The sequence below is a fragment of the Solanum dulcamara genome, chromosome 8, assembly GCF_947179165.1.
Source record: "Solanum dulcamara chromosome 8, daSolDulc1.2, whole genome shotgun sequence".
Taxonomy (NCBI): Eukaryota; Viridiplantae; Streptophyta; class Magnoliopsida; order Solanales; family Solanaceae; genus Solanum; species Solanum dulcamara.
In genome coordinates this window covers 11944504-11965256 of record NC_077244.1, presented here as the reverse complement: position 1 = coordinate 11965256, position 20753 = coordinate 11944504, and the positions used below count along the sequence as shown (strand labels likewise).

The following is a 20753-nucleotide window of genomic DNA, read 5'->3' as shown; positions in this document are numbered from 1 at the left end:
AAAATATTTTCAAGTTATTTTAAAAGTAATTTTGTCATTTTTATAATTTTTAAATGATATATATAGTTCTATATAATTATTTATATAAATATTAGCCTTAATAAATATTCGAAAATGATCTCAAAAAAAAAATTATTTTATTAATCTTTTCGTAAATTGATAACTTATATTTTCGAATTCATTAGTTCATAATTAAACTAATTAGTTCATTTTGTTAATATTAAGAAGCTTGTTAATAAATTAGTATCAATTCATCTTATTTAGTTTTTAGCCAAATTCACTAATTAATTTCAAATTTAATTAATTTCTTAACTCAAATTGGCTATAATTGACATTGTTGTGGCCCTTTTCTAATTTCAATCCTAGCCATTTTTCCCTCCCAACTCAATTTCCCCCATGTACCCATTTTTCCCCAATTTCCAACCAACTCATACATTTAATATATTTACCCATAATAATTCCAATTCCCACGTGTCCCATTCTCCCCCACCCCAATTTCAACAATAATTTCTTACAATATGCTACAACATTACACACAACTGCAACATCTCCACAGCAAAAGCCCACAGCATAACATTTCCACACTATACTTACACCACTAAAATACCCAATTCCAAAGCCCACCAACACATTACAACATATACGGCAATATACTCATCCACACCAGCGTACACCCTTGCGTCTTCTTCTCCAACAGACACACGAACCAGACGAACCCCAAAACTACCAGAATGACGTGGTGTCCCTCCTATCTCCTTTATTCGTACAATGCAGTCACGCGATGAGCACTGGATTTGTATCAAGAATCTTCTAGAATCCACCTGGTGGTTCTATCTCATGTATCCATCGTCCTTCGTTTAAAATCAGACGGCTATAATTCTTAATTCTTTGGGAATTAGTACGACTCTAGCCAGCTCATCCCTTATCCTCTTAAGATATTTGAATTTTGAATTTCCTCTACTCATCAATTCCCTCAGATACCCCCTCCCCCCCAATTTGAATTCCAAATATCTCCTATATATACCCCGTCGTCTTCACTGTTTTAAGGGGGATGGATTAGAAGAAGATTGATATAAGAAAAAGAGAATTAAAAGCTTAAGCTTTTTAGTTTCTTCTCGAATTCTAAGTTCTTCCTTACTGGATTCAGCTCATAGGTGGTGGAATTGCTTCGAAGTCGTAGTCCAAGTTTGCTGCCCAGAAAGAGGTAAAAGCCTTTCCTTAGCATTGTTCTGTTTAAATCCTAGTTTTTTCTATATTCTCTATTTAGGTGTTCTTAATTGCGATTTAATTATAGTGTATTAAAATTGATAAAAAATCTCCTTTTCTTGCTCGAAATTTAGTTACGATTGTAAATGAGTGTCTATATTAGTTTGGATGCTAGCTGATTAGAGTGCATAACTTCTCGTTTATATTCTTCTGAATATAGTCTATATGGCTCTAATCAATTGTTATAAGCTTTGATTGAATGTGTTTATTACTTTGTATAGATTGAAATCCATGCCTAAAACATGTCTATCTCTTGATATTTATCTCTGTGTTCCCCTCTAAGGCAGTGTCTTTTGCTTGATACAAATTGGATTCGAACTACCCCTTTCCCTTAGAACTTAAATTTATTAGCTATCAAGATCCTATTTTTCTTGAATAAATTCGTGTTGTGTGTCATATGATTTGTGGCTCTCCGAGCATAACTTACATTAACCATTTCTTTATTTTCCGATCGCCTGGAAGGGACAAAAGAAAGACCTTGTTGTTTCTTCAACAATTTCTAATCTTTAGTGGACCTCTCAGTAGGATTCGAACCCAGATGAAGTTCTAACCATCTATCAGAGAAAAAAGAATGAACGGATCTTGTAGGATTCCCAAGAAATTCTTCGATTTCTTCTAGAAACAGATGATATTTTTCCCCTGAGGAATTTTTCGAATTCCCACTGCTTAACTTTCAATTTGCCTCTGACCATCAAATGAAATGTGAATAACCCGTCCTCTTTAAAGTTGCATCTGATTCTGTGTTTATGGTGTGTCGATTCATAATGAGTGTTGAGCAGTTGTACTTGGGTTTGTTTAGTTTCAACATCTTACAGTAATATGTTGGCTTCAATTGTTACTTATTTCGTCTAGAATTTCTATTTTATCTTGTTGGATATTGATCTCTTTGTTTTCAATGTAAATATTATAATTCAAGTCTGTTTGCTACCATGAATTTCCCAGTGATCTGTTGCTCTCATGCTTTCCCTCTTACTATTTTTCCCACCATTAGTAGCTAAGTAAATTTATATGGACTTTGGTTCAATTATTGCACTAAAGTTGAATTCCTTCTCTATATAATATAGTTTATAGTGTTCTAACAATAGAGTAATATTAATCTTTTGTTTGGTACCTGGTTAAGGCTACTGTAATGATGTATTGTGTCAAGAGTAGGATTTATTTCAATTAGTTAGATTACATAAGTTTTGTTTGAGGTGAACTGCATATGTGAAAGGAGAAGTTAGAAATTTTTATGGATTTGTGATTAAGATTTCTTTCACTAGGTTTGTGACTCTTTTACAAAGATTGATATGCATCAATAGACTTCTAGATATATAACCCAGTAGGTTTAGTTCTAACCATTTTGAATTAGTTCTTTACAAATGACTTTAGTTAACTTGTTAATATTTTATTCACGGTATTTAAACCTAGAGTTATAAACGAAGTTACTTATGTTAGTAAATTTTTTATAATTTGATTTTATCTTTTCTCTATAAGTGAATTAGCCTTTGTTGTCAATTTAGTTTCATCAATACAGTGGCATGCAGGACTCTTTAATCTCCTGATGTCAGTATAGTTGAATTGATTTCTTATGTATATCTCATTTTTCTTGCATGTGATATTAGGAGAGTCCAATTTGGACTCATCTCTTCATTCTCTTGCATTTCGAGTTGGTTGAACCGACCAACACTTTCTAGTCTGCGTCGTCATTGATCAAAAGGGCTGGAAGCTGATATCTGGGTTTTGGAAAGCATAATTTACAGGTGTTGGAAGCCAAAAATCAATTGTATACACTCAGTATACAAACTGATATACAGGAGATACAAGGGAAAAACGTGAAATATACATTGATATAAATTAGTGATATATGGTAAATTTTGGCTAAAAGTCCAAAATACAGGTGGTCCAACAACTTAGTCCAGACATACAGAAACTAAGTGTTGGGCAAAATTTTCTGATTTGTTTATATATATTTTTTATTCGGGTTGTAATAATTTATTTTTTAATGTTTGTTTAGATGTAATTTTTGTTTGGTTTAAATTAATTGAAATCCCCTAAAAGAGAAACCATTTTTCTATTAGTTTACTCTTTAAAAAAATAATTTTATTCAAAGTGTTTTTTTTACCTAGAAATTTTGACAAATAGAATTTTTTTTCAAATTGTTTTAAAGGTTTCAAGTTGATATTCTTGCAAATGATTTTAAATTGCCTTTCTTTAAATTATTCTTCTAAATAGCCAAATAATTTAAATAGTTAGATAATCGCATATTAGCGGCTATTTTAAGTGTTAAAACCTTTTTAAAGTAGTAATATGAACCTCTTACTCAGTTTTCTCTAAATTTTTAAAATTTGATCTGATAGAGTCTTTTAAATTAAGTTTTTTTTTTAATTTTATTTTATTAAAAAATTAAGTGTCGACTCCTTTTAAATTGGTTTTTCTCTAAATCACTTTTAAATCGTCTTTTCAACAAATAATATAAATGACGACTTCACTGGGGATTTAATTAGGTTCTAATCATTAGATTTGATTGACTTATTTGATTAACTATTTGTAAATGTAATAATCAGTAATTTACTTTTTATATTTGCGCTTTATGTGTTTAATTATGAATATTAAACTGTCATCGCATGCATAACTTATTCCTGTCACTTGACTTTTTTTATTTCTTACTTAAATTAAGGTTATGTGGGTCGCAGCCGTTCAAAACAAATTATTTTGTTAGGGTACCATGACGAAGTAAGTTGACCTCGCGCGGTCAACGGTCGTTAACTTCTCCAACCCGAGTTGTTCGCTTAGGTCATCGGTCCACTTTTAAATAAAGCTCACTCTTAGTCAACTGGCGTAGAGAAAAATCAAAACCTTGAATGTATCGCATCGCCTAAGATGACCTAATACCCAAGGCGTATTGGACCCATTAGAGAGACTACCTTGAGACCAAGATAGCCTCCGGCCTAAATGGACGTTATATTGTGTGTTTAATTTGAAGGATATGTATGCCGATTGACAAATCATTGTCCCTTAGGGTTGATAGTTTATTTTGACAGCTTAGTATAAACGAAGAAGGATCTTCACAAGTTTCTAATCTATCCAAAAGGTGTTGGCGTTCGGAGATGTCAATAAATCAAGAAAGAAGGATGTTCCACGAAGCCTTAGTTTAGGATTGTACCCCTGCGTGAGACTTATTATTTATATTTTATTTTCCTATTATGTATCCCATTTAGTTTATTCATAAAGCTTGTATAAATATGGTTTTTGGGCAGTGAAATATTTCAAATGACGTTATACATCCTTCAAATCGTTAGGTCTAGCCTTGGCAATAAAGTGTCACATATCTTCTTAGGTAGCGCAATAACTGTTTATCTGCTTATATGTTATAACTGTTTGAGTGAATGTATTGCTTTACTTGAAGAAGTTCTAGCCCACTCTTTTTTCAAAATTTTTGTACAACTCCCTAAGCACAAATATCAAGTCACTATCAAAAGTGTGCCCAAATACTCGAGTTTTTGGTTGCACAACAAAATTTGAACTTCCCTTTCAAATCCTAAATCTTATTCTCTCTTCTCACAAAAGGTTCATTTGTAACATCGAGTCAAAAAGAGGTTCAAGTTATTCGAACTACTTAGGGCCTGAATTCTCCTTTGTAAGATACTTAGGCAACCTTCAAGGCCCGGTCCCTATATATCAAACTTTACTTTTCCTCCTTTATTTTTTACAAGAAAATACATATTTCACACCAACAAAATGTCGAGATACAACCGTGAAAATGCATGGAAACCTCAGTTCAACACAAGTCATCCTTCCTGATTCATAATTTCCAAATCGAATAGACAAAATCATGTCTGTTTAGTCATTTTCCTATACCCATGGACTAGTTTATCTTCGAAAAAAAACTCTTGTGTGTGTGATATCTTGTATTATTTATCATCTACAGAGACTAACATGTTTACCTTTTGAGTTAATTTTCTTTATAGGTAATTTAAATTAATTTGTGTAGAGAAAATGGCTGAACATTCTTCCTTCACTAGGTCTAAAGATCCCAAAGATTCCTTTTCTAACCAAATCTTGTCAAACGGAAAAGTAAAAATGTTTGAAGATAGTGGGGACATTGATCTGACAGAAATCACTGTGATGGACCTTGACGTCACTAAACATAATGAATTGATTGCACAACTGGTACAACAAATTATTGAGATAAGGGTCGAATTGCATAAGACTTAGAATTTGGAAAATTTGGATATTGCTACCAATACTCCCACTCCGAGTGACAGAAGACCTTCATTCCATTTCCTTGCTCTGAATCCAACATCCAAATATTTCCTAAACAACCCATCCATCGTTTTAGTCCAAAAACCTCCCAATATCGACTTAACAATTCCCAATCCACATCACGCTAGATCCTCATACCAAATACCACCTCCTGCTAAAAATCCAAATATCTATAATTTCAAGATGTTCCCTACCATATACCAAACCCTTACTCGAAATATCAGAGCCCGCTTACATCTCAAACCATGCCTCCAAAATCTAATTTTCATGTTCTGGTCCTCACAGAATCATATCCTTCCTACCTCACATATATTAAACTCGATCACTATGAGGAAAAGGAGAAGGAGTGGAAGGGAAAAGAGAAAATGACTAAGAAGAGCATGAAAGAACAAATTGCGAAAGTTATGAAAGACTTTCACTATATCCCAGACTCTATGGGGCTGAACTATAAAGATTTATGCATTCATCCAAATTTGGAGCTTCCAAAAGAGTTTAAAGTACCAAAGTTTGAAACTTTTTGTGGAATTGAAAACCCCTTGGCTCATTTGAGAACATATTGTGACCAACTCATGGGAGTTGAAAAAAATAAAGCTTTATTGATGAGGATCTTTAGATTATGTCTGAATGGAGAAGCCTTAGAATGATTTACATCACAAAAATTAAAACAATGGCTGAATTGGAAGGTACTCGCAAAGGATTTTATCGAATGATTTGCATATAACATGGAAGTTGTCTCTAATCGCTACTATTTGGAGAAGATAAAAAGAAGTCTATAGAAAACTATTGAGAATACACTTTTCATTGGAAAAACGAGGCTACAAGAATTCAACCTCCTCTGATCGAATGCGAGATCACCGAAATATTTATTCGAAATCAGAAGTCTAAGTACTAGGAGACGATGTTGTGTCTAATGGGACAAAAATTTACCGAGTTCGTCAAGGTGGGATAAGCTTTGGAGGATGTCTTCAAGATCGAAAAAATCACAAATCTTACCGCATTGCGATCCAATGACAAGATCATCAGAATTAATGATATTAAAGTATCAGGAGAGAAAGAAGAAGAGGTGTCTATTGTGTAAGACCCCAAAATCAGAAAGTTTGGTCAAAGGGAAAAACTCAAGAAAATATTGACTGTCCTTAAGTCTACGATTCACTCTACGACTCATAAACCTTCCTACGACTCATTGGATGAGTCGTAGAGTTAACCCCCGAGTCTGAAATGATGAAATCTCAGAAGTGATCCTAAAATTCAACAGGACGAGTCATAGGACCAAGGAAGAACCGTAATATCAACTCGTAACAAAACTTTAGAGACTCAAGAAATATGCAGGTTTTCAGTGCCTTTAGGATGACTAGGGTCTATAACCCATAGTAAGCACGACTCGTAGGAAGGAATCAGAGACTCTAAAATCAAGGTCTTCTCAGACCTGCCGGATGAATCATAATGATGATTCATAAATGGATCAACTTCTCGTAGGAGTCAATTCGTAGGGTCAAGTTTTGGGTTTAATGAAGGGTGATGTAGCATTTCTCCATGTTATATTCAATGAAACTAGACACTTTTATGGCCAAGTTCAGAGCCTAGAAACACCCAAACCTTCAAATTCCCCTCATATTCTAATTCATTCTCCAAAATTTTTCTAAGAAAAGATCAATTAAATCTTCCAAGGTTCTCTCACACACTCAAGCTAGTGTTTCAAGAGCAATCAGTTTCTTCTTCAATTTTTGAGTTGATTTGATCAAGGCATGTGGGGATTGATCCATGGGTTTCTTTAACCCATGGAGTCCCAAGGTTTTCCTTAAAGATGTACTTAAATTTCATTGATTTTCTAACCTTAGTTTTGATGAATTGTATTGGCTTCTTCAATTACGTTTGTAATTATTATCAATGATCATTATAAGCATGATTCTATATTAATTGCATTATTTCAAGTTGAATTATGAATGCCTATGTATGAAGTTATTTTCAATGATGATTTACATGAAGAATGATTATGAAGTTCAATAATTTTCAAAAGAAAGCTTTTATGAAAAATTTGAGGTTTATGATTGAATGATGAAAGTTATAATAATGATCAAGGATAATCCAAGAAAGTTATTATGGTGTGATAAGGACAGTTCTCACACAAATTATGATTTAAGATGATGATAAGGAAAATTCTCACCAAAGTTTATGAGCTACTCTAATGATTATTTTCATGATGAAGTAATGATGATGCTTCTATGTTTTAATGAATTTTGTTGGGATATTAACTAAACACCGAGAGGAATTTTAGGTTGGGTTCGATTCGGTAATGTAGTTAGTTACCCAAGAAAATCCTAGTAGAAACCTAAAGTTCCAAACTATATTGCCACCATATGTTGCCTTATGACTTAACTAGTGGATCCAACTATAGTTCATAATGTTAAAGTTGTTCTCATGGAGTCTACCTTGGCAATTAGTCTCTCTTTTCTCGATGTGGAATTTACATCGAATTCTATGTTTTAGCTCATATGGTCTTAAATGTCGGTTAAAGGTCTTATTTCATACAAGTTGTATGCAAAGATGTAAGTTTTACTATAAAGGTTTTTGATGCATTGACCATAAGTTTTGATGTTCTTGCAAATGCTTTTAAGCCTTATTCATGTTCATTCATTTATGATTCGTCATGCATCCTATGTCATATTGTTCATGTCCTATTACTTGTTCATGCATATTTCACATACTTAGTACTTTCTATATACTAATGCATATTTTATCTACATCTCATAATGTAGGGACGGATGATACTCACGCTCCTCACATTCGTGGCTAGAGTTTATTTAGCATTCTTGAGTTGTTATTAGTGAGTCCTTATTCATCGAGGAAAGGACTTTCTTTCATATGTTACTTTGACTTTTTTTATGATTTGGGTGAGCTAGGAGCTTGTACTAAGCCCCATAAAGTCTAATATAGAAGCATGTTTAGATGTTGAAAGATTGATGTAGTCCATTTTGGACATTGTGATTGAGTTTACTTTCCTTTGACTTCTATGTTGAGTTGATTCTTCCGCTTATTTCATTATGTTCGTTTACCTTATGTATGCGATATATGCTAAGATCACTTGGTTAGAATTCTTTGGTTTGGGTTCCTGATCGTCGTGTCACATCTAGGCCCTAGGATCGAGTCATGACAAATATGGTATCAGAGCACAAGGTATATGAGTGTACTAGGGAATCTAACATGCTATGTCAAGTAGAGTCTTGTTCAACGGTGTGAAGCGTGCCACATTTATGGATAGGAGGATGTGAGGCATATTAGGGAAATCTCACTTCTTTTATGATCTATATCGTGCGGTAGAGTGGTACTCTAAGTCTTTCCGTCTAACTCCTGTTTTGTGCGATTTTCAGAAAATAACTCCAAAAGATACCCCGTTCAAAGGAATGTGGTTAAAAAGGAGAAACAAGCTTTGAATGATCCCTTGAATGACCAAGTGACTAATGCTGAGCTCTGAGTTGTCTTTCAAGTACTTTCTCAAGTCGTAACGGCACAGGCCAATCATCTCTTATAGAACTGTAAAATCAGTATGGGGTATCCCTTGAACTGTAATGTTGAGCTTTGGTTTTTAACCACATTCCTTTGAATAGGGTATCTTTCTCACCCATGAAAATATAAGAGAAATAAAATAGTCAATGAATAATGAAAATATAACGTCTTGTCTTCGAAGCATAAGGACTCACCATAAGAATAACTGTACTAAGCTCTACCATGAACGGAAGGATGAGCGTGATCGTCGAATCTTACATTATGATACAATGTAGGCAAATAGTATGCGTTAGTATATAGAATGTACTGAGTATGTGAGAAGTGTGTATGAACAATAAACATAGTACATAATCAATATGAATCATGAGATACAAAACCAATATTTTAAAACATGAGTAAAACTATAAAAATATTAAAAAATCATAATCATTGGTCAATGCATCAAAAACATCATCATCATGAGAACTTTATACCTTTACATAAACCTTTTGTGAGAGATACCGTTAACCAACATATGAAACCATGTGAGCTATAATATGGAATTCCGATGTAACTCTCACATCGAGAAGAGAGAAGATACTTGCCAAGGTAGACTTCATCATGCAAAAGTGGATCCACTAAGCTACTAAGGAATCATGCCTCAACTAACGGGTGACCCTTTCTAAGGAATGAAGCATCTACTAATGGATGATCCTTCTTCCTATGGTGGCACGTAGTTATGAAATAATGGGATTTCTACTAACAGTCCCATACATCTACTAATAGTTGAGCCTCTTATCCCAAGGTCTACTCGGTGCTAGTTTAACTCTAAACGGAATATAATATATCATAGACTTTGCAAATGGTAAGAATCTAGTAATACCAAGTTCAACAAAAATACTTGAAAATCATAAGAATAGCTCCTTCAACATATCATGATCATAACATAATTCATATCGACTCTCGCTTCTACTAACGGTATCTAAATCATGATTTCTTTCATATCGTGGGAAAACCTTTCATAATTCATGATCACTTGCTTGAAACATCATTGCTAACTTTCATGAGTCATTCATAAGCCTTAATAAACATTCACAAAACATTAATTGAAATACTTTGAAATTCACAATCATAATTAATTGAAAACATACTTTGAAAATAACATATAACATGGATCATTGAAATTCTACTTGAAACCATGCAATATGCTGTGAATTATGCATAATTTGATCAATAATTATAATATAAACCATAACTAAGAAGACCTGATAAAATCTTATGAAATTAGAGCTTTTAGAAGAAGAATTCATAAGAGAATTTGCAAAGAAACTTGGGAATCCATGGGTTAAAGGATCCGTAGATGAATTCCCACATACCGTAATAAATTCTAGCCTTGAAATTGAAAAGGAGACTTAATTTCTTAAAACTCTAGTTTGATTTGGAAAGAAGACCTTGGGAAAACCTTTGATAGAGGACTTCTCTTGATTCTTGAAATTTCTTACTTGAACGCTTTAGGGTTCTTGATGGAGAAGTGGAACCCTACATTAATTTTGAGATAATTGCTAGATACTTGAATGTTTAGATTGATGATTATGAGAGGAAAACTAGTTAGTGGAATGATATATTCCTTCAAAACACCCAAAAATGATTTAGAATTGGGTTAAAAAGTTTTGGAAAGGACCAAAGTATCCCTGGGACACGTGCATAAAGTTCCTGAAATATTGTTGTAACAATCCTTCATGGAAGCCTTCATGTCCCATAGTGGCGGTCGTGAAGATGCGACTGCCTGGAAGGCATCACTTAATTGAGCATAACTTTTTACTCCGACTCTACATGAGGCAAACATTGTGGAGTTGGACAGAGTACTCAAAGAACTTTAATTGGATAGATCATGGGCTACCTAATTCTTTATATTCCAGGAGATATGATTATTTGAAGTTGACCTATGTAAAATGTTATATTGAAACTTAATCGACAAGGAAGCTTTTAACTCGACTTTGTGCTAAAGGATTCTTGTGACCATAAAAACTCTTCATATCTATTCCCACACTAAAGAATTAACCTTAACACCCCTAAAATAAAACTGAATGGACTCCTGGACTGACCATCTTCATGGTCCGTAAAAATCTCCATGGGTCGTGGGGTGGTCCGTGAAGATTGCCTTGGTCAAGCTTTGATGAAGAATCTTGACAAAACATGAGCTAGGGTTTTAAGATTTTCAAGACAAGTCTTCAATTTTCATTTAGATAGTATTTGTTCCAGGTATGTAAGGCTATCATAACATTGGACTAAGTTTTTCCTTGTGCTCTTCATCTTCATACAGTCAAGTTAAGCTTTGAGTTTGAGTTTCAATTCCAATAAAGTGAATTTTTGAGTATCTAAAATATTTCCTATTGAATTCTAGTATGTGTACATTATACTTTGATGAGTTAAGTCTTTGAGATGATGGATTTATTTTTGCATTCACATGAATCCTAGTTGAATTTTATAGTTAATATTTTATGCATTGTTTAACTAAAATATGATTATCTATATCATTTAATCAAGAAGAGTTTGAGCATGCGTTTAGTTAAGTTGAAAGAAGTCTCTTAATATCTATTTTGAGCATGGGTATTTTATGTATAAATGAGATGATCTCTATAACATTTAAGCATCTATTTTGATATTGAATTGAGAAGTTAAAGTATACTTTTACATACATTATTAAGATAGGAAATTTACCTATCTTAATGAAAAGAGACCAGTTAAGCAGAGTTAAGTTTTAGCTAAGTCCAAAAGAGATTAAAAGAATTAAATTGAGTAAGTACACTCACTTCAGATATGAACAGAGTAAAGTTATTTTCGGAGTAGTGCCGAGCATCAATTTGGGTATGAGTCTAGATAACTCCAACCCCATAACCTACACTGTCAGTGTAGATAGGATTGTACCGTTAATTCAGACAACTCCTCATAGTACCAAAAGAGGACTCTTCAGATGGATACATAGTTCAATTATTGCCCTATACCCTGGCAAGTTATAGGATGACTCTAGTAATGTGTGTAGAAGGTTGTTTCATCACGCGGCTCATAGTGATAGTTGTTGGTTAGAGAAACTCCCTAAGAAGTAAAATATTATATTTTTAATTACTGAGTTGCATTTACTAGTGCATATCTTTTAAAGCATTGTTCTACTAATATTGCATGATTTATTGAGTTGAACTATTTTCAGAGTTTAGTTCCTTGAGTTGAGTATCATGAGTAAGTTTTCTTTCAACTATTTTATGTACCGTACATTCCATGTACTGACATTATTTGATACTATATATTTTTATGATGCAGACACAGTTGATAGAGATCCTCAACAGGCACACCGTTGAAGATCTAACCTTCTACCCAGCTTTGGCGAGACCTCTTTGCATTCAAAGGTGCTCTTGAGTCTTTACATTTCAGTTATTATTTATATGTTTGATGTAGACATGGACATGTCCTGATACTACTTCAAAGTCAATCTTAAAGGCTTCATAGACTAGTTACTCAGAATCCAGTTTAATTATTTTAGTTTATTTTTGAACATTGAGTTATATCCCATTATTTATGTGGTTGAATATTGAGACTTATTTTTGAGAAGTTAAGTTAATGTACTTTTAATGCCCATTTGAGTACCTTTATAAGTTAGAGTGTTCCTCTTAGTGGGATAGGGATGACTACAAGGTTAAGGATATCGCCAATATAGAATTGAATATTAGAATGCGGAAACAACAAAAGAAAAGAAACAAAAAACTAACTAAATATATGGGAAATTCGAAGGAAAGATCCAAGAATTTGATATTCTAAGGCCTTGAAATGATCCAAGTAACAACATATGGATTTATGGAAGAAATCTATCACCTTTACTTGAGAAAACAAATCAAAATAATAGATTCGGTTCTTGACCGCTTTATGAGTAACTAAAGATAATGATTAGTATGTATAGACTAATCACATTCTAAAGAATACCAAAAAGAAATCACAGATATCACAAGAAGAAATTACTTTATACCTTAAACTATGAAACTAATAAAAATTTAAAGATAAATTCTCAAAGAATAAGTCACAAAGGTTCGAAAGAACTGTCTCAAATAATAGTAATATCAATGTAATGTGTTTTAATGAATGAAAAAGGACTCCTATTTATAGTATATGGGGGAAGGATGTACAAGACCCTTTAGGTTAAGTTAAAGGGTCAGCCAATACCTAGAAAGAAAATTACATGGTAATTCCTATACTAGGAATAAATTATGCAGTTCTAGGAACGCATTAATTAGTACTAACGAGTCCATAAATAGACTAATAAGTAAAATATTAACTAACTATAACTAAATAAAGAAGCAAGGTAACATCCAACTAGGAAAAGAATCTTGACAATAGTGGAAAGTTTGACTAGTCTTCTCTCAAAACTTGGGCAGAAAGCAAATTTTGTTGTGGTTGATTCTTGGACTCTTCTTGACCTAATTTGTCATGCCCCGGGAGGGTACCCTAAATGTGACCGGCACTCGAAAGTCATTTCTGGCCTTCAAGCAAACCACTTGGTCCAGTCACACTTTCATTCAATCACATTCTATCAGCGAAAGACTCTATTATGGGCTACTAATCATAATATAAGGCCAAAGGCCAAACAACTATCAAATCAATAATCAGCTAGAATAAAGCTAGTCAAAATGGACAATTCAACACTTCCACACTCTAGTCTATGAAGCCTCTATCAACAATCCAAAGGTGCCAATGACAAGTCCATGACTACCAAAAAATCAAAATAAGGGAAAAACAAATCACAACTACAAAGATAGATCTCAGTATCCTCCGGAACATGGAGGACACACCAACTAGCTGGAAGTAAGTCGATCTTCAATGGTGCGCCAATTGATGATCTCTAGTACCTGTCTCTGCATCATGAAACGATGCAGGCCAAATAACGTCAGTATATAGAATGTACGAGTATGTAAAATGGCTGAATGAAACAACATCAGAAAGAATCGAACCAATTCGGAATCTCAACTCAGAAAGAAGAACAACTCAATCAAGTATCCTAAGTCTAAACAAGAATATGGTTTAGACGGGACCAATCACATACAATTCAACCCAATCCGACTCAGAGTACTATCAAGAACTATATGAGAGTTTCTCTTATCCGACAACCATCACATATGAGATAGTGACAGTACAACAAACCGAAGTTGTTGCTGCATCCACTCATACTTTGCCAGGGTATGAACGAATCAACCAATCATGGATCCAATCCAACCAAGTTCTATAATGTCAGGACAATAATTTTGGGGAAGTATCCAACTTTAACGGTTCAATCCCCTCCTATATTTGGCGACATAGTTATTGGGTTCGAGTTATTACTTACTCTTACCCAATTCGGTGCTCGATACTCCTCCCAAGACTCATTGCTCATAAAACTCCATACAATCAACTCAATCAAATCATATCGACAAGTCTCATTTAGGACCTTGTCAACTCATCAACTCTATCACAATCAAACTTCTCCCAATCATTCTATTCGATAAATCCCAATCATAACTTTCAAGAGTAGATTAAATATGCATTTAACAAAATACAAACCTATCCAATCATTCCTCTATTCATTTAACAAATCTTTTGAGACTCAGCACAACTCCAAGATTTTAAATCAACAATTCAAGATAAGCAACATATTTAAGAAAATTAACATTCTTTATCATAATCGACATAGTTAAGAAATTAACAATATATGTTCGACCTCTTATCTCAATCAACTCATACCAACATGTATTACATCACTTTCTCGACTCCACAACATAAACATAATAATAGAAATTAGGGTAAAAGATGAAAAGGACCTATTTGGACCTAACTCCATCAATAAACTTCATTCTTACGAACAATCAATATCAAAGAAGATGTAGGGCACATGGGTGGACTCAACCCATGCTTTTATTAGCCTTACATACCTTAGTGAAGTCTTTGAAGAAAACCTTGATGTTGGGTCTTCAATGGAAAGCTTGAATCTTGAAGTTCTTGAAGGCAATCCTTGTTGGAAAAGGATTTGAAGGAAAAGAGAGGGGATTTCTAGGGCTTTTTAGAGAGATAGAGTGGAACTGAAAAATGGTCCAAAAATGTCCAAGGCTAGTGTGTATATATAATTTAGGAAATGCCCAATTTGCCCTTTCTTCGAAAATCTGGAAAAATGGCTAAAACACTCTTGGCGCGATAGTGGCGCGTCGCGCCACTGCAGCGCCAAGTCGAATATAGGCTTAAAACCTGTACATCTGATAGTGGCGCATCGCGCCAAGGACCAAACTACTGAGGCTGTTTTATGGCGCTATAGTGGTGCATTGCGCCCTTACAGCGCCAAGCCTATATTTTCTGGGTTCTGGAAAATAGGCTTGAAAACCATGCACATCTCGTAGTGGCGCGCTGCGCCAAGGACCAAACTATTGAGGCTTGTTCCTGGCGCGATAGTGGCGTGTCGCGTCACTGCGGCGCCAAGCCCAGGTTTCCAGCAGTTGCCACCCAAGCCTAAAATTCCTGCAGTACTAGTCCGTCTTAGGATAGTGATAACTCTTGACTCCAAACTCCAAAAATTACAATCTTGGTGGCGTTGGAAATAAGACTCGAAGATATTTAATTTAATAGGTCATGGGCCACCCAGATCGTCATATTTCAAAAGATATGGTCGCTAGAAGTCGACCCCTTCTACGGACTCATTCTAAAACTTAGCCAAGAAGAATTCTTTGTACTTAGCTTGGTTCTAGGGATCCTTTGTGACCCCACATCACCCCTAACACTCTTCAATTACTTGGGAACTCATCCTACTCATGCATACGCTTCATAATAGTCGGGTTTGATCCTACACGTATACGAAGAAGGGTCCGAATCTTAGAGAAGAATTTTGAGGGGTGTTACATTATCTCCCCCTTGGGATCATTCATCCTCGAATGAAGAGTAAACCAAGGATGGACTCGGGGTACATATCAAAATAAGAATTCAGTCATTCAACCAATCAAATTCTCAAAATAATTTACTATTCAAACTCAAAATGCATATATGAATTCAAGTCAAGAAGATGGACATTACCTTCAACATTCTTATCGGTAGGCACGAATAGATGTGGATATTTAGATTTCATATCTTCCTCCGCTTCCCACGTAGATTCCTTAATGAATTGATTTCTCCACAAAACTTTGACTGAGGCAATCTCTTTGTTCCTCAATTTGCGAATTTGGCAATCAAGAATTTGGATTGGAACCTCTTCATAGGACAAGCTATCCTTAACTCTAATACTGTTAATGGGGACTACCAATGAGGGATCACTTAAGCATTTCTTCAATATTAAAATGTGAAATACCGGATGAATGAAGGATAGATCTGAGGGTAACTCCAATTCATAAGTAACACACATTATCCTCCGCACAACCTGGTAAGGACTAATGTATCGATGACTAAGCTTTCCCTTCCTTCCAAACCTCATGACGCCCTTCATGGGTGACACTTTCAAGTATACCCAATCATCCACTTCAAACTCTAAGTCTCTCCTCCTTACATCGGTGTAAGATTTTTGACGTCTTTGGGCTGTCTTTAGCCTATCTTGAATAACTCTCACCTTTTCCATAGCTTGGTGAAAACAATCAGGCCCAATCAACTCAGTTTCACCAACTTCAAACCACCCAATTGGTGACCTACACCTCCTTCCACACAAAGCTTCATAAGGAGCCATTTGAATGCTTGCATGATAGCTATTATTATATGCAAACTCTATGAGAGGTAAGTGATCATACCAATTTCCTTTGAAGTCAAGTACACATGCCCTCAACATATCCTCCAACGTCTAGATGGTGCGCTCTGCTTGGCCATCTGTTTGGGGATAAAAGGCCGTACTAAGGTTCACCTTTGAACCCAGTCCCTTCTAAAAGGATCTCCAAAATTGGGAAGTGAACTGAGCTCCTCTATCTGAAATGATAGACAAGGGGACCCCATGCAATCTGACGATCTCCTGAATGTATAATTTTGCATAATCTTCTGCGGTATTAGTAGTCTTAACTGCCAAGAAGTGAGCTGATTTTGGTATTCTATCCACAATCACTCAAATCGAATCATGCTTCTTTCGGGACCTCGGCAAACCCGTAATAAAGTCCATGTTGATCATTTCCCACTTCCATTCCAGAATCTCTATATTTTGAGCTAACCCACATGGCCTTTGATGCTCAACTTTAACCTGTTGGCAATTCGGACACTTGGAAACAAATTCCGTGATATCTCTCTTCATTCCACTCCACCAATAAACTTCCCTCAAGTCATGATACATCTTTGTAGAGCCAAGATGAATAGAGTATATGGAACTATGCATTTCGGCCATAATCCTTTCCCAAACATCATCGACGTCTGGTACACATAATCTATTTTGGTACCTCAACACACTATCTCCCCCTTTGGTAAAAACCATCACCTCTTTCTTATGAACAACTTCCTTCAACTGGAGAAGGATGGGTTCTTGGTTTTGCTTCTCTTTTACCTCAGCCACGAGTGAGGATGCAGACCCATCCTAAACATTAAATCCACCTTCATTATTCTCTTCAAGACGAACTCCCAATCGGGCTAATCTATGCACTTCTTTTGCTAATTCTTTCCTTTCCTCCTCTATATGGGTAGTTCTACCCATAAACAACCTGCTAAGAGCATTAACAATAACATTAGCTTTACCTAGATGGTAGAGGATGCTCATATCGTAGTCTTTGAGTAGTTTGAGCCATCTCCTTTGCCTCAGATTGAGTTCCTTCTGGCTGAAGACATATTGTAAACTCTTATGATTGGTGAACACGTCAACATGCACTCTATACAAATAGTGGCGCCAAATTTTAAGAGCAAATACCATAGCTGCCAGCTCAAGGTCATGAGATGGGTAATTTCTCTCATGAATCTTAAGCTGTCTTGAAGCATAGGCTATCATTTTCCCCCTCTACATCAACACACAACCCAAACTAACTCTAGATGCGTCACAATAGATCACAAAATCCCCTGTTCCCTCCAGCAAAGTTAGAACAGGAGCAGTGGTTAGCTTGGTCTTCAATTTCTGGACACTCTCCTCACACGCATCAGACCATTGGAACTTAGCCTTCTTTTGGGTTAGCTTGGTCAATGGTGATGATATGGATGAGAATCCCTCTATAAACCTTCGATAATAACCAGCCAAACCTAAGAAGCTTCTTATCTCTATTGGGGATATGGGTAGAGGCCAATTTCTCACTACCTCAATCTTCTAAGCATCAACCTGAATACCATTTCCAGATATAATATGGTCTAGAAAAGCCACTGATGCAAGAAAAAATTAACATTTGGAGAACTTTGCATACAATACCTAGTCTTTCAAAGTTTGCAAGACGACTCTAAGATGATAGGCATGCTCCTCCTTATTCTTGGAGTAAACCAAAATATCATCTATAAATACAATCACAAACATATTCAGATATGGTTTAAATACTCGGTTCATGAGATCCATAAAAGCTGCGGGGGTATTAGTCAACCCAAAAGACATAACCATGAATTCAAACTGGCTATAACGGGTCTGAAAAGCTGTCTTTGGGATATACACTCCCTCACCTTTAACTGATGGTAGCCCAATCTTAGGTCTATCTTTGAGAAACAGGTGGCACCCTAAAGTTGATCAAATAAGTCATCTATTCTGGGGAGAGGGTATTTGTTCTTTATGGTGACCTTGTTCAGATGCCTGTAGTCAATACACATTCTAAGGAACCCATCTTTCTTTCGCATGAATAGGATAGGAGCACCCCATGGTGAGACACTCGGCCTAATGAATCCCTTATCTAACAAGTCCTTCAACTGTTCTTTCAACTCTTTCAACTCAGCCGGAGCCATTCTATATGTAGGGATAAAGATAGGCTGGGTATCAAGAAGAACATCCATCCCAAAGTCAATCTCCCTATCAGGAGGGACTCCGGGTAGGTCTTCAAGAAAAACTTTGAGAAACTCATTGACAATCGAAACCGATTCAAGGGATGGAGACTCAACCTTGTCATCTTTCACTCGGACAATGTGATAAATACACCCTTTTGAGATTAGCTTTCTAGCCCTAAGGTATGAAACAAACTTACCCTTAGGCACAACAGGACTACCCTTCCACTCTCTGACAGCCTCATTCGAGAATTTGAACTTGACAATCTGATTCCTACAATCAATAGAGGCACAACAGACATAAAGCAAGTCCATGCTAAGGATCACATCAAAGTCGACCATGTCCAACTCAAATAAGTCAGCCAAGGTATCCCTGTGATGGATTGACACAGTGTAATCTCTATAGACTTTCTCAGCTATGACAGAATCACCGACAGGAGTAGTTACGCAGAAAGGCTCACGAAGACATTCAGGAATTTTATTAAATTTACTTGCCACGTAAGGAGTCACAAAAGATAGTATGTCACCCGGATCCATCAAAACATAACAGTCAAGAGAAAGGACTCGAATCATACCCGTCACGACATTTGGGGAGTCCTCCTAATCTTGGTGACTACCCATGGAATATAGATGGTTTGTACCTCCGCTCGTACCTGAAGTAGTTCCCCTCTGATTACCTCTAGCTGGTGGTACAGTGGTAGAATAGTGGGCTCTGTTCCCCCATGTTGGACACTCTTTCTGAAAATGGTCCATTTGGACACATTTATAACAACCAACCCTTCCCGCTCTGCACTCCCCCAAGTGGAGCTTACCACACTTGCCGTATGGTGGCTTTCCTTGCGAACCTTGACCCATGTTAGCCTGGGATTGAGAACCCTGAGGTCTAAAATTCTGGCGACTCTGTCCTTGCCGATCATACCTGTTCTACGTCATAGGTGCACTGGCAGTAGATGAGGCATAGTTGGAAGGCCTCTTCTAGAAGAAGGACCTGTTGCCCTTGTTTTGCCTCTGTTCATTCTCATGCCCCACTGATTTTGCCTTCTTGCTCAGATGCTCCTCTCTGTCTCTCCTCTTCTCATCCTCCACCTGTTGAGCGTACACCATTAATCTTAAAATATCCATGTCGGAGATTAACAATGCTGCTTTGCACTCCTTCTTTACATGTCTTCCCAAACGGGAGATAAATTTCCTCATCTTCGACCTCATATCTGGGATCATCTCTGAAGCATATCTGGACAACTGGATGAACTTTAGACTATATTCCTTAACGGTCATACTTTCTTATTTCAAATTCACAAACTCCTCCACTTTTGCTTCCCTCAATTCTCTAGGAAAGAAGTGGTCAAGAAAGGCTCCCTCAAATTCATCCCATATAGCAGGTTCAGCATCCTTACCTCTACCTTGTTCCTATTGGTTATACCAAATGTTTGCCACATCTTTGAGTTAATAAGACACCAACTCAACCCCCTCGATCTCTGTAGCATGCATAGCTTTCAGGATCTTCCACATCTCATCAAAATCATTCTGGGGGTCTTCATCGACTTTAGAACCCGTGAATGCCGGCAGATTCATTTTCAGAAAGTCTCTAATTCTGGTGGCAGCAGACGGCTTTTGGGAACTAGAGTTAAGAGTTGGTGAATCTGGTTACCATTTCGGGCAACCACTAATTGAGTGAGCATAGCAATCGCTCCTCAAAAATCTGCTTCCGAAGTTGGTGTAGGCGGTGTAGTAGGCACTTGAGGTGCCTCCGCATATCTCGTAGGTCGGCCCCAAGCCCTTAATGGGCATACCTCTGACTGTGGCATCTCTGCGTTATCAACATTCCTCTAGCTAGCAGTATGTTTAGGAGG

General features: G+C 36.0%; 1 long non-coding RNA gene across 1 annotated transcript; it reads left to right on the top strand.

Moving 5' to 3' along the window:
* The first annotated feature begins 538 nt into the window (after nucleotides 1-538).
* Nucleotides 539-3268, top strand: LOC129899570 (uncharacterized). The gene is made up of 2 exons (XR_008769552.1): nucleotides 539-1204; nucleotides 2871-3268. It is a non-coding gene; the product is annotated as an uncharacterized LOC129899570 (long non-coding RNA).
* Nucleotides 3269-20753: the final 17485 nt, after the last annotated feature.